General features: G+C 33.6%; 1 long non-coding RNA gene across 2 annotated transcripts; it reads right to left on the minus strand.

Moving 5' to 3' along the window:
* Positions 1-506: 506 nt before the first annotated feature.
* LOC130052677 (uncharacterized) lies at positions 507-15591 on the minus strand. Of its 2 annotated transcripts, none has more exons than XR_008801055.1 (4): positions 15260-15591; positions 9077-9289; positions 4241-4311; positions 507-2430 (listed from the first exon to the last, which is right to left on the minus strand). It is a non-coding gene; the product is annotated as an uncharacterized LOC130052677 (long non-coding RNA). The 2 variants fall into 2 exon arrangements; XR_008801056.1 differs by lacking the exon at positions 15260-15591 and adding an exon at positions 13395-15244.
* Between the last annotated feature and the right edge of the window lie 3768 nt (positions 15592-19359).

The raw sequence follows: 19359 nt of genomic DNA on the forward strand, positions 1-19359 counted from the left end.
TTGTTAATTTGGCGCTCCTTATCAGTCACACTTGTAATATAACCAATGTTGCATTCAAAGGCGTCTGTATCCTGGATGTCCTTTATGTCGAAATACGACACCAAAGGCCATTTAAAGGTGACCATACAGGAAATATTCCTGGTTATATGACAGTGTACTACAGTGCTTTAAAGATCCTTTTTTTTAAATATCTGAATACAGACACTGCTCAAGTCACAGGAAGAACTTGTACCAAGGACTTTTAAAAATACTGTGTGTCCCTGCATCCATCATGAATCTGATCGTTCAGAGTTCAGGATTTTTCTTTCGTACTACTCTTTCAGCAATCTATCAAGAGATACTGAATTTATAAGACTCTATTAAATTGTCTTGATTTTTCATTAGTATTTGAGAAGACACTGAGTAAAAATACTCCTAATCCAATTTGTCACTAGCGAAGTCCAAACCTAATGAAAACTACACCAATTTTAAGACTTCTTTAAAGCAAAGTACAATCAACTGCAAAATATAGGTGTACATATTTATTTCATAAGCATACAAAGCTGATCAATTTAGCTCAAAAAACCTCATATGATGTAAATAAAGCTACTCTTTAGTCTTAAAACAGCAGACACTTAATGTTCATTCATATTTGAAATTTGAGTTAGCTATCAAACTTGAAATATCTATTGAATATAAATGAAAACAAGTTACAAGTAAGAGCATGGTACTATCAATTACATTATAAGTACATTAGTGTTAAACTGCAATTAGTTTTAGTTAAATACTGTTATATTATCTTAGTATATTCATTCAGTCTTTCAATCGCACATGAATATAAGGCCTTGGAATACCATTAAACTTTTTGTTCAATTCAAGATATAGATGGAGAATTATTTCATGTGTACTGCTGTTGATTATATATTTATCAATTTTGAATGAACCAATGTAAGGTGTACAATGAATGACAAATGCTGATAATACATCTTGTATATAAAACTAGTATCAAAACCATTTACAAGAAAGATTTAAGAAACATATATGCCCTCCATATTACAATATTGAAAATGATCATTTAGAATGTCTGTAGCAAAAGTTACAATGTATCTATTAGTCAGAGGCAACCATTATATGTGATCTCTAAAGGTACTGAGCAGATATTTTCAAATAACCAGTTATTTGAGTCCTGGCCTTTGACCTTGAGAGTTTAAAACCAATGGGAGCCATCTATTCTTTAGGCGGCACCAGACTACCAAGTTTGATGTTTGTCAAACAAGGGTTCTCAAGATACTGAATGGACAAAATCTGATGTCCAGAGTAGTTTGACCATTGACCTTAAAATGAATACTAGATATCTACACTTATGATGTGTCAGTGTACCAAGTTTGATGTCTGTCAAGAAACGCAAACTCAAGATATTGTGTAGACAATACCTATGTCCGTAGCATTTTGACCATTGACCTTGTGACTTCAAAATCAAATGGAGTCATCTACTCCTTAGGTAGAACAAGTGTACCTGATTTGATATCTGTCAAGCAAAGAGTCCTCAATATATTGAGCAGACAATATCTTGTCATGTCCAGTTTGACCCTTGACCTTGTGACCTCAAAATCCACGGGGTATCTAATTCTTAAGGAAAATTAGTGAACCAAGTTTGATGTCTGTCAAGCGAATGGTTCTCAAATATTGAACAGACGGTATCTTACTATGTCCAATTTTACCTTCAACCTTGGGATCTGGAAATCAGTAGGGGTCATCTACTCTCTAGGGGCAACCGCTGTACCAAGTTTAGTAACTGTCAGGTAAAGGGTTGGTTCTTTAAATATTCAGTGGACAATATTTTATTATGTACAGTTTGACCTTTGTCCTTGTGACTTCAAAATGAATATGGGACATTATGGGACATATACTTCTTAAAGGAAACCATCTACTTCTTAAAAGAAACCACCTACTTCTTAAAAGAAACCAGTATACCGAGTTTGATGTCTGTCAGGAAAGCGTTCTCAAGATATTGAACAGACAATATCTTACTGTGTCCAGTTTGACCCTTGACCCTGTGACCTGTAAATTAATATGGTTCATTCACTATCTAGGGGCAATCATTGTACCAAGTTTGGAAACAGTCAAGCAAAAGAATTCATTAGATATTGAGCAGACAAGATTTGCTCTACAGACCGAATTAGTCATGTAAAACAATATATACGTCCCCTCTCGTTCAAATGGAGGGGGCATAAAAATTGGATTAAATCTTTGTAACACCTCTGTCAGGAAGTAATTTTTTTAACAGCAAACTTTCCATGACACCATGTTAAACTGGACAGCGATTTCTCCTTCCAAATGGATTTTAGACAGCAACCTGAGCCAGAGTTTTTCCTAGTTTGATGAAAGTCTCAAATTGTCTTTACAAAGCTGCCTTTTCTGCAGTGGTCCAAGTGTGGCACTGAACATTGGCTGTAATAAAGAATGGACAGTACATATCACTTGAAACAGTTGTACAACAGTTTCTTGAAAGATTGTCCAACTCATTTTCTCTATCATTTACCATAACTTAAAGTAAATGATTTCAAATCAATAATATATTTTTTAAATGTTCTATCCTAAACCTTTATTAAACTACCAATAGATATTTAATATAAAATAAGAATATTGATAAAACTGATGTATGCTCCCCAAAATACATCTCACCTGAATGAACTATTTCAAATAACAAATGATTCACACAATGCTCAATAAATGTTGATATATTGTTGGAATGAAGGTTTCTTTATCATATATAAGGTATATGTTGAGTGATGTTGACCTTTACAAAATGACCTTGAGTGACCTTTGTCTGAAAGCCATTTGCCTATTGCCTATCTGCACGATTTATGATCCATACTTGTTTAAAAACTAATGAAATAAGGCACTTTTCCTTATATATAAGGTGTATATTCTGAGTAAGCCTGACCTTCCCAAAATGACATTGGTCCAAAAGTCTGGTCATGAGTAAACTTTGAGTAGAGTAACAGAAAAATATGACTGTCCAAAATCCCAGCATTAAATTGGTGCAGCCTAAAGAACATTTGACTTTTGAGTCATGTGATCATGACCCTCTACAAATAACCTGGGCATAAGGTTTATGACATACTTCTTGGCTATAAGTAGCCTCTGTGTCAAGTATGACTTCTCCATGCACCTCTAACTTAGAATATTAACATTCCTAAGACTTCATAATCTGAAACTCCTAAACTGTGCCCCTAAACTTGTCTGAATGACTTGTGTTCAGGGTCATGACATTTCTTTGATCATATTTTAATTAATCTTGTATAATTTTCTGAAGTTATTTCATAATAAAATTACATCATAGAGAAGAATTTTGCATTGCACACCCAGAAACCTTGACCTAGCTTGTCCAAATGATTATCATCTGATGCTGGTTGTTGCACATTCTTTGAACACAAGCAACCTCTGCACCTAGTATATTATTCTCCTGTTTATCTCATCTTGCAATTTATGGCAAGGATAAACAAGATGTGTTTGTGAAACACAAATGCCCCCGATAATGGCCAATTCTGAAGATGGCCAAGGTCAAAAGGACAAATATCTTGGTACCAGTAGAAAGATCTTGTCACAAGAAATGTTCATGTACAATATGAAAGCTCTAATATTTACCATTTAGAAGTTATGACCAATGTCAATTTTTTCTCAAAAAGTAGGTCAAATGTCAAGGTCAAAAGGTTTAGTACCCACGGAAAGGTCTTGTCATAAGGAATACTCATGTGAAATATCAAAGCTCTAGCTCTTACTGTTCAAAGGTTATTAGCAAGGTTAAAGTTTCAGACAGAATGACAGACAGGACAAAAACAATATCCCCCCCCCCCCCCCCCGATCTTTAATCTAGGGGGCATAAAAATATCTGTAATCTTGTCCAAATGACCCTCTGCTAAGGTCAGGACATACCCTTAAGTTAAAGCAAACAAGGCTCAAAATTTTTCTAATTTCAAAGAAACAACAAAATGATCTAAATTAAGTAAACTTTGTCCAATCATTATGAAAACCCTAGGTGCAGATTTTTATCTGTCTTTATGATTTGAGAGAGTGTACACATTTTAAGAAAATTCCATTAGCTAGTCTCCTAAAATGAGTACAGCCAAAATTATGCCTACAGACAAATCGACAGACAGACAGACCAACAGACAGACATGGCGATTCTAATATACCCTCCTAATCTTCATTTGCTTGGGAATAACAAAATATAATACAAATTATGACATACAAATACCTCGCTTTTTTCTTCCCGACTTCCTAGATGAGCTTGGGGGCCTCAGTATCTGCATTCCCTCTGAATATAGTCTACAACATTGAAGAGATAAAGCTTTAAAATGTTTGTACTGCTGTAAGTTACTATTAACAAAATGTAAATGAACTTTAAATATGTAATATACATATCGCGTTTTCCAAACACATAAACAAGTTACTTCCACCCTGTGTATGTGGGGACTCGGGCAAGTGTTGATGTCTCTATTTGAGTGAAATCCAATAACAAGAATATTAGTAATTGCTTCCCCAAACTGCATCTAACCAATGAAGTTGAACTACTTCATGTAACAAATGACTTGCACAATGATATATAACCTTTGAAATAAAGGTTCTTTTCTATATAAGGTACATGTTGAGTGACCTTGATCTTTCCAAAATGATCTTTAGTGACCTAATCATTTGAAATTTATTAAGTTGCCTATTTAACTTATCTGTGTAATATATGGTCAATACCTATTCAAAAACTTTTTCCTTGTTAAATATAACCTTATTTTATTACCAAACATTTTGTCTTCACGCCGCACAACACAGTACACGTTAACATTATTTCACATTAGGAAATACTGGTCCAATCATTTTAAATATTGAATGTTTTTAAATCTTTTTTTTTTTAAATGCATTCATTATTTCTAAGTTACATTTTAATTTCTGAGGTGCAGGGTGGTGAGTAGGAATGTTATTTTTGAAATCATCACAATTAAATCATATCAAGATTGTGAAACTAAATTCAACATGCTTTAAACCAAATTTCAATGTGTTGATTGAGAGACAAAAGATTTTTGAAATCCAAATATAAACTTTGAATATTTTAGAAAGAGATAACAATGTTAAAAAGTTCTTGGATATCAACATGGTTGGTTACTACAGGTTTCTCAAAAGAATTGATCACTTTGTATTGACATTGAAACTCACTTAACAGTTTAAGTGTGTGAAAAATCTGTATTGACAATGAAACTCACTACATGTGTGTGATAAATCTGTATTGACATTGAAACTCACTACATGTGTGTGATAAATCTGTATTAACATTGAAACTCAATATATGTGTGTGATAAATCTGTATTGACATTGAAACTCAATATATGTGTGTGATAAATATGTATTGACATTGAAACTCACATGTGTGTGATAAATCTGTATTGACATTGAAACTCACTACATGTGTGTGGTAAATCTGTACTGGCATTGAAACTCACTACATGTGTATTGATCTGTACTGACATTGAAACTCACTACATGTGTGTGATGTGTACTGGCATTTAAACTCACTACATGCATGTGATAAATGCGTACTGGCACTGAAACTCATTACATGTGTGCAAATGTGTACTGGCACTGAAACTCACTGCATGTGTGTGATAAATATATATTGACATAAAACTCACTGCATATATCAGATGTGTTCTAACATTGAAACTTGCTACATGTGTGATAAATGCATATGTATATTGGCATGATATCACGTGTGCATTGCATGTGTGTGATAAATGGAATCCTTCATTCGTATGAATGGGAGATAGGGAAATTCCACCGAGGGGACAAGATTTGCAGTCTAGGACGAGACTTTGCTGAATCTTAAGCAGTGAATCTTGTTCCAGAGGTGGAATTTCCCTATCCCACATGAGCAAATAATAAAGTGTTATTTTTCTCACATTTTATCAGTTCAGTATTTTAATTCAAGAGCTTTGAGAAAATTCAAAATTATTGAAATCCTTCTTTGAATATATGCAAAAATTAATTACACAGTATGAAGATCTCAGCATACCTGAAAATGGTTTACAATATAAGTGTAAAGTACAAAACCCAAGGTTGTCCATAAAAAAGCTATACATAATATATATCAAATTGAAATTTGAAGAAAACAATACAAACTATTTTTCTTTATCGTGTAATGTAAATCAGAAAATATACGACATACATATGTACATCACAAGCAAAAATATGTCTTAGCAGTGTAAGACAGAAAAATCTTGTATGGCTGTCTCACATGGGTTGAGTTGGTCTCACACTAGTGATTATGTGAGAAAGATGTATATTGCCTTATACTGGCATGAGCCTCACTATTAATATATAATCAATTGAAATATAGAGTCTGTATATTGATGAAGCAAACTAAAGGCCAATTTCATTTGTCCAAAACTGGTGTACACTGCATTGCATACGTTATAAAACTGGTGTAAAACAACGCATTGAAAAATAAAATAAACTGTCGAAAACAAAAATATGGCAGAACATGTTATTTTCATTCTTGCCACTTTTATAATATATTCAAATCATCCAAATCCTTGACATAATTCACAAAGATCCCATAAAAGCATGAACATGATACATGCATGCAAACTATATAAACGGTGAAGCTGTTATGCATGAATTCTCATATTTTCAGTTGATGTTAATTTGTTAATCACCTCATATACCCTGACAAACTAGACAGTGATTCCTTATATTTATGTTCCCAGAACTTAGGGTATACTCTGTTCTCAATAACTATACAAGAGATCCTTTATATGCAATCTTTTTAAGATGATTGTACGTACATGTATATCATTTGGATGTGCAGAAAGATAGTATTTTAGTCTGAATGTGCATGCATTGGATTTTGGTACACTAACTTGGGAATCAGTCTAAATTTTTTGTTGTTCTTTGAGATTGTTTAATATTCATATTGTAGGCATTTATTAATTAAGACTTGTAATTTTTAAGATTTTTATTTTTAAGATATTTTTAAGATATTTATTAACTGATCTGCATGTTCAAAATGACCAATCTGCACATGCATGCAAAATTTCATTTTGATTGGATTTAATACTAAAATGTCTGTAACTTTCTTATGAATAAAGTGAATGAGTTGATATCACAGCATAGTAGATAGTATGTGTATCTATATAGATTGGTGTAATACAAAAATGCCAACACTCAGTATATGCATATCCTGTCTTTTGAAGATTCTATATTTTTTCTATATTTCAAGGACCATAATGTTTATATTTTTTCATTAAATTCTTCTGAAGTTGAGGATTTTAGTATGTCTTGGCACTTACAAATTGGTATGGTTAAAATTACTAGCCAGCATGTGCATGCACAATTGTGCTAAATTTTGATTAGACAATTTCAAAATCTCCACAGCTTTCTTATATATGATGCAAACATGAAATTCAAACTAATTATGCTAATCATATGTACATGATACAAATACCTGTTGGATGACATCAACAGAATTACAGATTGACATATGCACATAACGTGCATTGCTTTCTTTCATTTTTTGGTACTGAAATGACCACAACTTTCTTATTAAAGGGTAATTAAATTAAAATGATTTTTTACTGTTGATTTACAATATGAATACCTACACATGCACACGTCAAGCATTTCATTCTGATTAGTTGCATACGTAATATTTAGATAACTGGTAAATCTCTTATGAATGAGAAAAATGGAATTATATTGACATATTCCAGGTACATACTATAAAAACTTAGAACGTAAGATTATGATTAGTTGTGCAGAAGCACAATGACATAATTTCTTAAATGGGGGGATGTTTGCTTAAACTACTCTCACACATCCTAATTGAAGAGCAACTTGAACTGACCAATGCAAGTCTGTCTTCCATTCTGAGTGATTGATGAAAAGTTCCTGTGGTTTTAAAAACGATAGAAAATGCATTGTTCCTTCAAATATATTGTTGGTGCGAACAGATATTCTAAGTATTTTTACAAACTATGGTCTTTCTCTGATCGATTGAGAGGGGTCGTAAAATCTTATGTCAGTAAAATAAAGGAGACATAATAGAAATTTGAAGGAGTGATTATTGGGATACCAGATCCCCCCCCCCCCCCCCCCCCCATGTAAATATAGAAGAGAGAGGGTTAATTTGTGATGAGCCACTGTGATGAAATCTCCAAATGTTTTAGATATACATATACAACAATATAAGATAAACAACTTTGTATTCAATATTTGTATTCACCTGAGGATGGATGTTAAAATCCAGAAAGCACTAGCGATTTGAATATATTTTGGAACTGCATATTTTCCTGCTTTTTTATTTAATTATTTTGACTGTGTGATATCAACTCTTTCTATTTGGATTATATATATATATATATATATATATATATATATATATATATATATATATAAATTGATGATCAGATGGAGTTCAATCACATAACATTTATTTCTCTACAGGCTGTTTCGTAAGGGGATGGTTTCCCCTCACTCGTCGGGAAAAAAATGACATCTAACGAAAAACATCCGCATGGCTGAGAATATGTTACACAGAAACATACTGGATAGTTGCTAAGCATGATTACACACATGATTGAGTAAATAGAAATATATATATATATATAGATAGAGATAGAGAGAGAGAGAGAGAGAGAGAGAGAGAGAGAGAGAGAGAATTAAATACACATTAAGTCTTAAGGTTCAAGCCACATAATGCTGTAAATTGTAGGTGGAGGACCTCTGGATAGTGAGTACATGCTGCATAGATGTTCCCTATGACCCCCACCAATGATACATTGCCTGATAATTCATTTAAAAATGTTAAAGGAAAGAAATTCCAATCTTGTTTTTGATATTGCACTTTCTTCTCATTTATTTTGATAAAAGGGGTGCTTAGTTTATTAAATTCCTGAAAAAAAGCAATCGATAGAAAAATGCTGGTTAAATTTCGAATTGGAGCCTAGTAGGAAAAGAATACAGTACCTAAAATTTCTTGTGGTTAAAAAGTTAATTTCGATCTCATGGTGACATGGATGATTATTTATATGAATAATTTGTCACATACTTGACTCCAAGGAGGTTAGGTTCTTCATAATGATATCCCAGCTAGTTCCTCTCTTCTTTCTATGTCTCTACTGGCATTTTGAGACACATAGTTTTTGGGTGGTTTTCCACTCCTATTACAAGCTTCCTTAAACAGCACCTGGGTAGTCACTTTCAGAATCATTTACATGGTTCCCTGCATGTTTCATCTGTATCTCATAATCTGTTGCGTCAACTATGAAAAAGAAACTTGACATTAAAATCAAATGCAAAGAATCTAATGAAACATTAGCTTGCATATACACATGTATTTATATTATTTTTCAATCTAACATTGCATGGTGACACATATGATTAACATATATAACATGGAAATATTTCCTAAACATGGATTATTAAAGTACAAATACATGTATGCATATTTAAGAAATAAGTTTAATTTTTTAAAGTATTTAAGGGCATGAACTGCTGGGTACCTGTAAAGTGCGAAACGAAATCGAAACGAAACGAAATCCGCCGAAACGAAACGAAATCTACCGAAACGAAACAGATTGTATAACCGATCTCTTTTAATTATATCAGTTAAGCCGAAGGCCTACATCAAAGGGGAGGCGAATTTTATTGATATGTGGTAACTTTCACAGGGGCCTAAGATGCCATTTTTAATTATTATAATTAAAAGAGTTTGGTTATACAATTTGTTTCATTTCGCTTAGGTAGGTTTCGTTTCGGTGGGTTTCGTTTCCTTTCGACATATTTCGTTTCGTTTCGGTGGATTTCGTTTCGTTTCGGTATATTTCGTTTCGTTTCGCACTTTACAGGTACCCTGAACTGCTGCGCTTTACGCCAGCATACTTCATGAAGAGTGTTGGTGCTTCATGAAAAGTATGGTGCATGTTTATGCCCTCTGACATGTAAATAAACATCATGATCTGAATTTTTAACATATTATGAACACTCAACTTAATATATTTAGTGGTACCAGACTACTATACATAAATGTAAGCTTAAATATTCTTGTATGTGTTGCTCTATTTCTACTGAATAGAAGTAGAATAGTATTCTTACTAGGCCTACTATATAATTGATACCAATAGAATTCGAATGCTGGACAACTCGCCCCCAAGACAACTCGCCCCCTCTTAGGACAACTCGCCCTCTCTCAGGACAAGTCGCCCCCTTCTCTTGAGACACTCGCCCCCCAGGGTTTGACATTAACTTTTTGGGGCACTAGACCAATCGGGCTACTTAAAATGATTTTTGCTAGACCTGACCTTACATCCACTAGCCCTGACCAACGTTCCAGAATTTTTTTTTATAAGATTCTCCATATCTAAATACATGTACTTAATTTAAATGAAAAACGTTAAGTTTGAACTAAAATGCATTTAATTGTCTCAAAAAAATCTTTAATCTCGTCATTCAATTTGATGCTTTTACTTTCAACCCTATTTTCAGTTTCATTAAATTTTTACCGGCACGGAAATTCTTTAATCCATTTAGAATAAATTGACCTCAATATTTTTTTTAAAATTTCTATTTCATAAGCCCTAGCTGCTTTGTTTCTTCCCAACGTTTTCCTTTTTTTTTCTTTCTTGAGACATCTTTTGCTTTCATTGAGGACGAGATTTCATATTTGATTATATAGACATTCCCGCACATATGTTTAATAAACACTTTCTTATATTCAATTCAAATGAACTGTTTTGGTGTTTTTTTTAATGAAAGTGAATTCAATAATTCTATTTAACCAAAACATAACTTTACACACTTTAACAATGTGTAGATGTCGTAGAACATCACTTACGACCGCGACTTATTAGAACTAAAGATAGAGATTATGTCATCACGCGGTTCATTAAATTGCTCGCAAACTCTTTACAGTTATTTTTTTTATGAATAAAATATTTTATGATTTAAAGTAAAGTTTCTTAAATTTGTTCATATTTTTAACACGACCAGTCGGACTAGTAAATAAACATTTTACCCAACCAGACCTATCATTTAGTAGTCTCGGTCGGTCGGGCGTGCCTTAGTGTCAAACCCTGCCCCCAATATTATATATAAATATATTATCACATTTTATTTTTATTTTGTGTGTGTTATTTACACTTTTAACATTTATCAATGATGAAGCATGTAAAACTCTAGTAAACTCGCTAGTTACATCCAGATTAGATTACGGAAATGCATTGCTTTATGGTGTTCATTCTAAACACACCAGCAAACTTCAGAGGGCACAAAACACAGCTGCAAGATTAATAACACGCTCAAAAAAATCCGACCATATTACTCCTGTTCTAATAGATCTTCACTGGTTCCCAGTTGAGTACAGAATTCAATATAAGATACTTCCTTCATACTTTCAAATCTCCCAACAACCTATCTCCAGTTTACATAAAGGATATCCTTACAGTTTACAATCCCACACGATCACTAAGATCCGAATCTCTGCATCTTCTCCAGGTACCTCGGACACGTACGAAAACATATGGGGATCGACGTTTGGACAAAGCTGCATCGAGTCTCTGGAATTCTCTGCCTTTTAAACTCAGACAATGTACTTCATTGTCTAATTTTAAAGTGGACCTCAGAATGCATCTCTTTAAATTAGCTTTTAATTTGTGATTATTTTTATATACTTAGTGCTCTTACATACAGCTCTTACAGTGCTGTTAACAAAAAACAAACAACCCCCCCCCCAAAAAAAAACCCTGCTGTTTGTTATTATGCCTATGTCCTTGTTATGTATTTAATTATTCCTAAGGGTTGTTTTAAATTGTTTCATATGTTATTAGGGTAATCATATCATATCGCTATATATTAATAATAATATTTATGCATTTTAATTCTGACACTATGAATATTTTATTCACATGTATGTGCACATCGATTTTATATTATCTTTTCTTTCACACTTGTAAAGCGCTTTAGAGAACTAATGTTGATAGGGCGCTATATAAATCTTTTAATTACAATTACAATTATAAAGATACGTCTTTTTCTTTCATACTTTAACACGAATGGTAAATTCTAATAGAATTATACATATATTTAATTATTGCATTTCAGAAAAAGTTATATTTTTCATAAATCAATTGGCAAGGAAAATTATATTTACTGATCTTCAGGTAATTGATTAAATGTCTCTAATACTGAGAAAATTTTGAGGGTGTGGGTGTTTCTTTTATCGATATAGTATACATAAGTGTAAAGGTGAAGCATGAATATTCTGATACATGTAATTATCTTTTAATGCATTTCTCAACTAATACCCGTTGAAAAATAAAATTCCCATTTTAGAAATTTTATAACGGCTTTGCTTTACTGATTCTTTTTACGCAGTGTGATTCTTTTTACGCGGTGATTTCAAAGTGTAAAGAACTCTGATGATGAGTAACTCATAACGTTTGAAGTAAATTTATAACAGCTTGGGGGAAATGAAACAATTAGATTTAACAACAGACGCAGATTATTGATAATTATACTACGTCAGCTGTAGACCAAGCTAATACTCTCCCTATACCAAACGTTAACTTGTTTCCGCTGAAATTATATATTTTACATGTACATAAAAGTGATGATGAATTTACTGAACCCAAACACTGGATTTCCACTAAAATCGTTCGTCTTGCATAAAAAGACATGAAGTTCGGTGTTAATGTGAACACGTCTTATTGTCTGTGATGTATATACTATCTATAAGAAATTCATTAATTTTTGGTAATACACCTCTTGGATTTAGACCAAAAATAATAATTGTAAACATGTATGATATGTAGGAGCGAATTATCTCAAGAGAGGGGGCGAGTTGTCCCGAAGAGGGGGCGAGTTGTCTTGAGGGCGGGTTGTCTAAGGGGCGAGTTGTCCCGATGAGGGGGTGAGTTGTCTTGAGGGCGAGTTGTCTTGGGGGCGAGTTGTCCTGATACCTAGAATTCATATACACACTATGGCAAAAATATTACAATGTAGGTTCATTGTTAATATTATTAAAATATCATACATACATGTATATCATACTATTTTACCACTACCCCTACAACAGACATGGGCAATACTCATTATACTGCACAGGTATTTTAATCAATAAATATATATAAATAAATAAAAGGAAAAAACTCTATCTCTATAAATAGATGATAAATACACTATATATCTATCTATATGCATCCCCCCTCCCATTTTTCTATTTGTATCCATTTACAGATTAACAGCTGATTAAAAATTCAGATACCTGTAAATACTGGTAAACAGACAGACAGACAATGGTAATACATGTATATGCAGCACTGACTGATGCATGATGTCTATAAACAATGATATCCTCATTTTATACTTACTAATACATAACTTTAAACACAGCACTAAGAAAATAATCTGATCCCTTTTTTTTCTTCTTCAGTCGGTCTACGGCACGAGAAAAATAATCTCCAAGTGCTGACAAATTCAAAAACTTCTGAATTTTTAACAATACTATTTTACATTTGTAAATGGTGCAAAATACAGATAATATTTTGAAACATAGGCTACACAAAATTGATTTACATAACTTCATTTATTTGAGAGTGTGAAATAACAAGAGTGTGAAGATTAAAACACTGTTACGTAATCGTTAGAGATGTCTATGAAACTCACGATAACATGTACCCAGTTCGAATCTCGTAATGGATTTATTATTATTTTTTTCAATTTTATTTTTAGAAATACATATAAATAGTATCTGATTTCTTACAATTGAATAAGTAAAAAAATAAACAAAGATAAAAAATGTCATTTCTGCAACTTTATATGAAATTTACAAAAAGCCCTGGGGATCTTCCCCACTCGATTGAACAGTCTGTACATGTTCTGGTGCCGGTGTTGCGGTGATCGCTGTCGCTAGTGTTCAGGGTCGCTCTAAAAATAGCGGTAGCCCTTGACCGAAACCCCTTTATTTTTTTTAATGTAAGTTACACCGATTTGGCAACACTCTGAGAGAGAGAGATAGAAATCCGGATCTGCTCTTGCCTTTTCATAAATTCAGTGAACTAGATTGGAGTTTCCATTTACTTAAAAAGTATATCTTCTTAACAGGACAAACATTGATAATTTAACATGAATTTGGTCTGGTATGAAAACACTGGATCTAGCTGCATGCACAAATGGGGATGGGGTTGGAGAGAAGAAAGGGGGGGGGGGGACTTCATTTTGGGACAAATTACTTTATTTTTCATTCTATTCATATTGATGAGAGACACTTGAACCGCACATACTTTAAATGTCCTTGTCCCATTTGATTTCAACACCCTTTATTTGGAAATTTCTTTCAACGCCTATAAATCAACATATTATATAAAGTTGTTTATAGCCATGGCGTAAAGTCAACCATCAGATAAATTAACCCAAAATCTTTGCAACTGGTCGATGTTGGAACAAAATGAAATCTAAACAATTTCTTAAAATAAGGTAAACAATATTTTCCCCAAGAACTTGTTTAACCGCGCTTGACCACACCTTCCTTATTAAGGGGAAAGAGGCTGGAGCTATCCACCGGTTACCAGTTAATAATATCCAAAAATAGTGGTAATAAAGACCCAATTTTTTGGAGCTATGTACTTGTTTAATTTTCTTTGATATTGTCGCTTTGAAACGGGGTTTATATCTTTGAAAATATTGAAAATATTTTGCCAAGCTAAGATAGAATATTCTAAAGAGGAAATTCCAGTTGTTCGTCAGTTTGTTATATATCAATGTTATACATTAAGATACGCATATTCATCAAAGAATGACAAATATACTGTGTATAATAATTCAATTCTCATTTAATATTTAGAGAATTGTTGCTTTTAACGATGTTCATATGTCTAAAAAAAAACGTGTACACCGATATTGTATTGAAGAGGAAATTCTAACTATTCCTTGATTCTGTATTTGTAAAACATTTTGTCAAATCAATGATAAACCAAAATACTGAAGATAATCATGATGATATAAAACAAACACAAAAACATACAGAAAATGAAAACCATTGAACTATTTAAGCTTACACGCATCTAATTGTATCTTAGTCGTGTCAAAGGTCAACTTACTTTTTCTCACCATTACTGCAGAATAACGATACATCACATACCCCAATGTATTCAAACTAAACGGACGGGAACAAAAATATCAATTTTAAATCATTAATTGACTACTTATATTCAATTAAATAAACAAAAACACTTACATTTGCATTGTCATCCACTCGACCTCGTTTCCTTAGGAAGTTGAATTTGCGCATGCGCGAGAATGTGGCAAGGATGCAAAGTGTGTAAGCACCCCATTATGGCTCGGTGTTGTGTGTAACAAAAGTCGTGTGTAACCCGGAAACTCACACTATACAAAATTTTGTATTTTCTGGGTAAAACACGATGAAAAATTCCGATTTCAAGGGGTCTCCAAACCTACGACACACTTTTGTGTCGTAGGTTCTGAAAATGTCGTAGGTTGCTCGTGTGTAACCTTATACGTGTCGTAAGTGTCGGCATAGTGCGCGAACACACACACACACACACACACACACACACACACACACACAAACACACACACACACACACACACACACAAATATACATACTCTGAAGCCGAATATAACAGCAATTGAACAGTGAACGACCGATGGACGGTTCGGGAACGAAGGGTTTCGATTGGAGAACAAACTCTAAACGGTTTGAATGTACTGATTGTCAACGAGAATGGAACAGTTCTTATAGAATACAAAACGCTTGAAGGTGGAGAACGAACGATTTGGGTCAGGAGCGGAACTATCTGGGCCAAGACGAGAAGGAATGTTTTGGCCAGGATTGAGATTCTTCATTTAAGACTCTTTCGGATATCTTTGTATGCTCTGTATTTGCAGACAGATGGGGGATTGCTTGTTTAAATTAAAGTCTCATTATATATCAATTATTTAAAATCAAAAATGAAGCAATGTGGATGGAAATGAATTATGTGCAGTTACCGTTGACGATTTGAACGGTAGAATTTGATATGGGAATACAACGAATCTAGTCCACAAAGGAATGAATGATTTGGTATAGTACAGTAGTACACAGCAGTGTTGTGCCGATAATTCATTCTAATGTAAGGGTACAGGATTATAAACATTCAAACGCCACAACGACAATAAAAACATGTCCTGTCATTTGAGAACAACGCTGTTATTTGCAAGTAACCCCCGCGTCTTCATAATGGCCACAGTTGTTGCTTCCTATTGTAGTATGGCTACACTCAAGGAGGAGATGCTCCGATCCTGAACACTTCACATCATCTAACCAAATAGGATCAGTGCCTTGTCCAAAATAAGCCCCCAATCTGGGTGTAGCCTGTCTAAGAAAAATAATGTAGATGAAAAAGCGAAGATAACAAACAGTGACTAATCTAATAAATCATAAAATGGATTAAAATTAGAATAGGACAAACATGGACCCCTGGAAACATAGAGGTGGGATCAGATAAAAACACACCTACTGATTGCTTTCATTAAGCCAATAAATGTCATGTAAATCTTTTCGTTAAGGTGATTCTACCCTTCTACAATTATAGGTTCAATGTTATATTGATTGTTGATTCTTCAAAAGATATATATTAGTAACAAATAAAACGATGAAATAAGTATGTTTCGGTATTAATGATTTTTTTTTTTAGCAATTAGCACACAATTACTTTTATCGTCCAAAAATTGCAATTTGCCTTAAACAACAGTATCAAAATTTCACAAAAACTGGTTGAAATGATATAGTATATAGAAATAGAGTACATCCATTGCATAATGGACTTGATAAATAATTTAATAAAAACAGAGTTATTGCCCTTGGATTTATTATTTTGAAACATATAATTGATTTTTCATTGTCAACTTGGACTATTGAAATATTTTATGGTGAACAAGATGTTTTAAAATAACTATTGTAAAAGACTCCAACAAAATTCATTATCCTGTCATGCATAAACCTTACTAAATCATTGACTTTACGAAATTTTATGACGTCACAGGGGGCACAACTACGTTAATTACTTTTAATTACCCTGTATATCCTAGCATTCTACACACAACTAATGCTTCAGTTTCTGTCCAGTGGTCGTTGCAAATAGTTCCCCATATGCCGTTGATGTAAATTTCAACTCTGCCTTCATGTGGTGAAGCTCCATTTTCTAAGCGTAGACCTGCTTTGCATTAATAATTCATGAAATACAGATCTAAAAACACTGATTACAAGCACAGTATGTATGTCTCACAACTACGGATACTGAGAAATTGAGTACCGGTAAGTCATCGGATCAGACACCTTGACTAAATTTGTATGGATGTATTTCCATACGGCAATATGTTATTTATATCCACACTTTCCCCCAAAAAATATAAGAAAACAATTCTGGTAATTTGCAGCTTGTGTTTGCTGTACATTACAAATGAAAAGATACAAAAGAATATTATTATTGAAATAAGAAATGACTACCAACTAAAATTGCATATTACATAATCATACATAACAATGACTGGTTGGGCTTACATCAGTTGATGATACAGGGGTTTCAACGCTCTCGATTGGAGTAAGCTTTTGGCTATGATCGTTATATTTAGTTCGTCAATACAACCTATCATTGGGTCAAATACTGTCTGATGTGTTTCATACCGATTGTTAAGCCGTTCTTGGCACACTGATTTTGACTGCAGATAACTCTGTTTACCTGATCAGGATATAGGGCTCACGGCGGGTGTGACCGGTCAACAGGGGATGCTTATGCCTCCTAGGCACCTGATTTCACCTCTGGTGTGTCCAGGGGTCCGCGTTTGCCCAACTATCTATTTTGCATTGCTTATAGGAGTTATGAGATTGATCACTGTTCTTTATCGTCATCTTTCACCAGAGAATTGACTAAGAACTACAAACTGACTAGATAGTATTTAAAACAGGCTGACTAGTTACATGACACAAGTAGCTCACCCAATAAAACATGTAAAAATGTTAAAAACAATCACTATAGCAAAAAGGTGGTGCACAAAAAGGGTCATAAAGCAATGATACATGCTATATAAAGAATGTGAGTTGCTGCACCACCCCCTCCCCTGTTGTTGGGTATAGTTTTCAGAAATCATAAGCGGGTAGTCTCTGTAAAGCTATGCCCTTCTACAGGTCTAAATTTAAAAAAGAATGTGGAGGCTACTTTTAAAGACGCTAGTACACCGGATGTAAAAGAGAATGGACCGGGTTTGTGGTGAGCATTGCAGGTATCTGAATGATAAAGCACGAAACAGAACAATTTGGCCATCCTTACTAGGTGAGAGCAGTATGGTTACGAGTTGATTGTTTTCAATTATTTGAAATATTTGAGTCTGATATGCATACCCTACTCATTAGAGTTGGGGTTATCTTGATGTACAACATTAGATACATGTACTTTGTCTTGTACAACCAATTTCTCATTGTAATATGATGTTGTTCTCGTTAGACATAGTCTAAAGTAATGTTGACATTGTTTTAGAGCAACATCAGTTTAGTAATACGCATCATAGTGTCTGGAGATTTCGTTAAATGTTGTCATTGGCCTTTCAGAATCTTAAGAACTAATAAATCACGTGTAGGGTCATTAAGACCTTGCTATATAAATGGCTGATAAAATTGGAAAGACAGCAATTCAAATTTGGATGCATTGGAGTACTCTAAAAGTAAGTTAAGCTCGTAGAGTGGAAGGTGGTATAGCTACTGCCTGTAACAGAAATTGCCCTGTGGTTATATGCATACGACTTTAGGAGGAAGAGGTGTTGCTTAATGGTTCAGCCATAGAATTATTGATTTGGCCTCTGCATGCTTCAACCCTGAGAAAAATTTATGTAAAAAAGGATGAAGTCATTGGCGAAATCCATGCCTTTAGGATGATGCTTTCGTTGCAAGGACGTCATAATGTTTAGAAAGATCGCAAACGTCATAATTGACATGACTTAACATTGCTGAAAGACAGTAACATCTGCCATACTTAATATACTATAGCACAGTAGCGGCCGCTATAACTGATATGACATGGTGATAAACTGCTGGAAAAATTGTCATCAAATATAAATGGCATAACGTAAAAATGCTGAGAAAAACATAATCTGTCATAATTGACATTATGTAAAATGCTGAAACAGAGTACTATCCGCCATAATTGACCTGACATAAAAATGCTGTGAAAATAGTAGCATGTGCCATAATTGACATGATATAAAATGCTGTGAAAATAATAACATGCACCATAATTCATATGACGTAAACATGTTCAGAAAAATACGACATAATTGACATG

Source organism: Ostrea edulis, chromosome 3, assembly GCF_947568905.1.
Source record: "Ostrea edulis chromosome 3, xbOstEdul1.1, whole genome shotgun sequence".
NCBI lineage: Eukaryota > Metazoa > Mollusca > Bivalvia > Ostreida > Ostreidae > Ostrea > Ostrea edulis.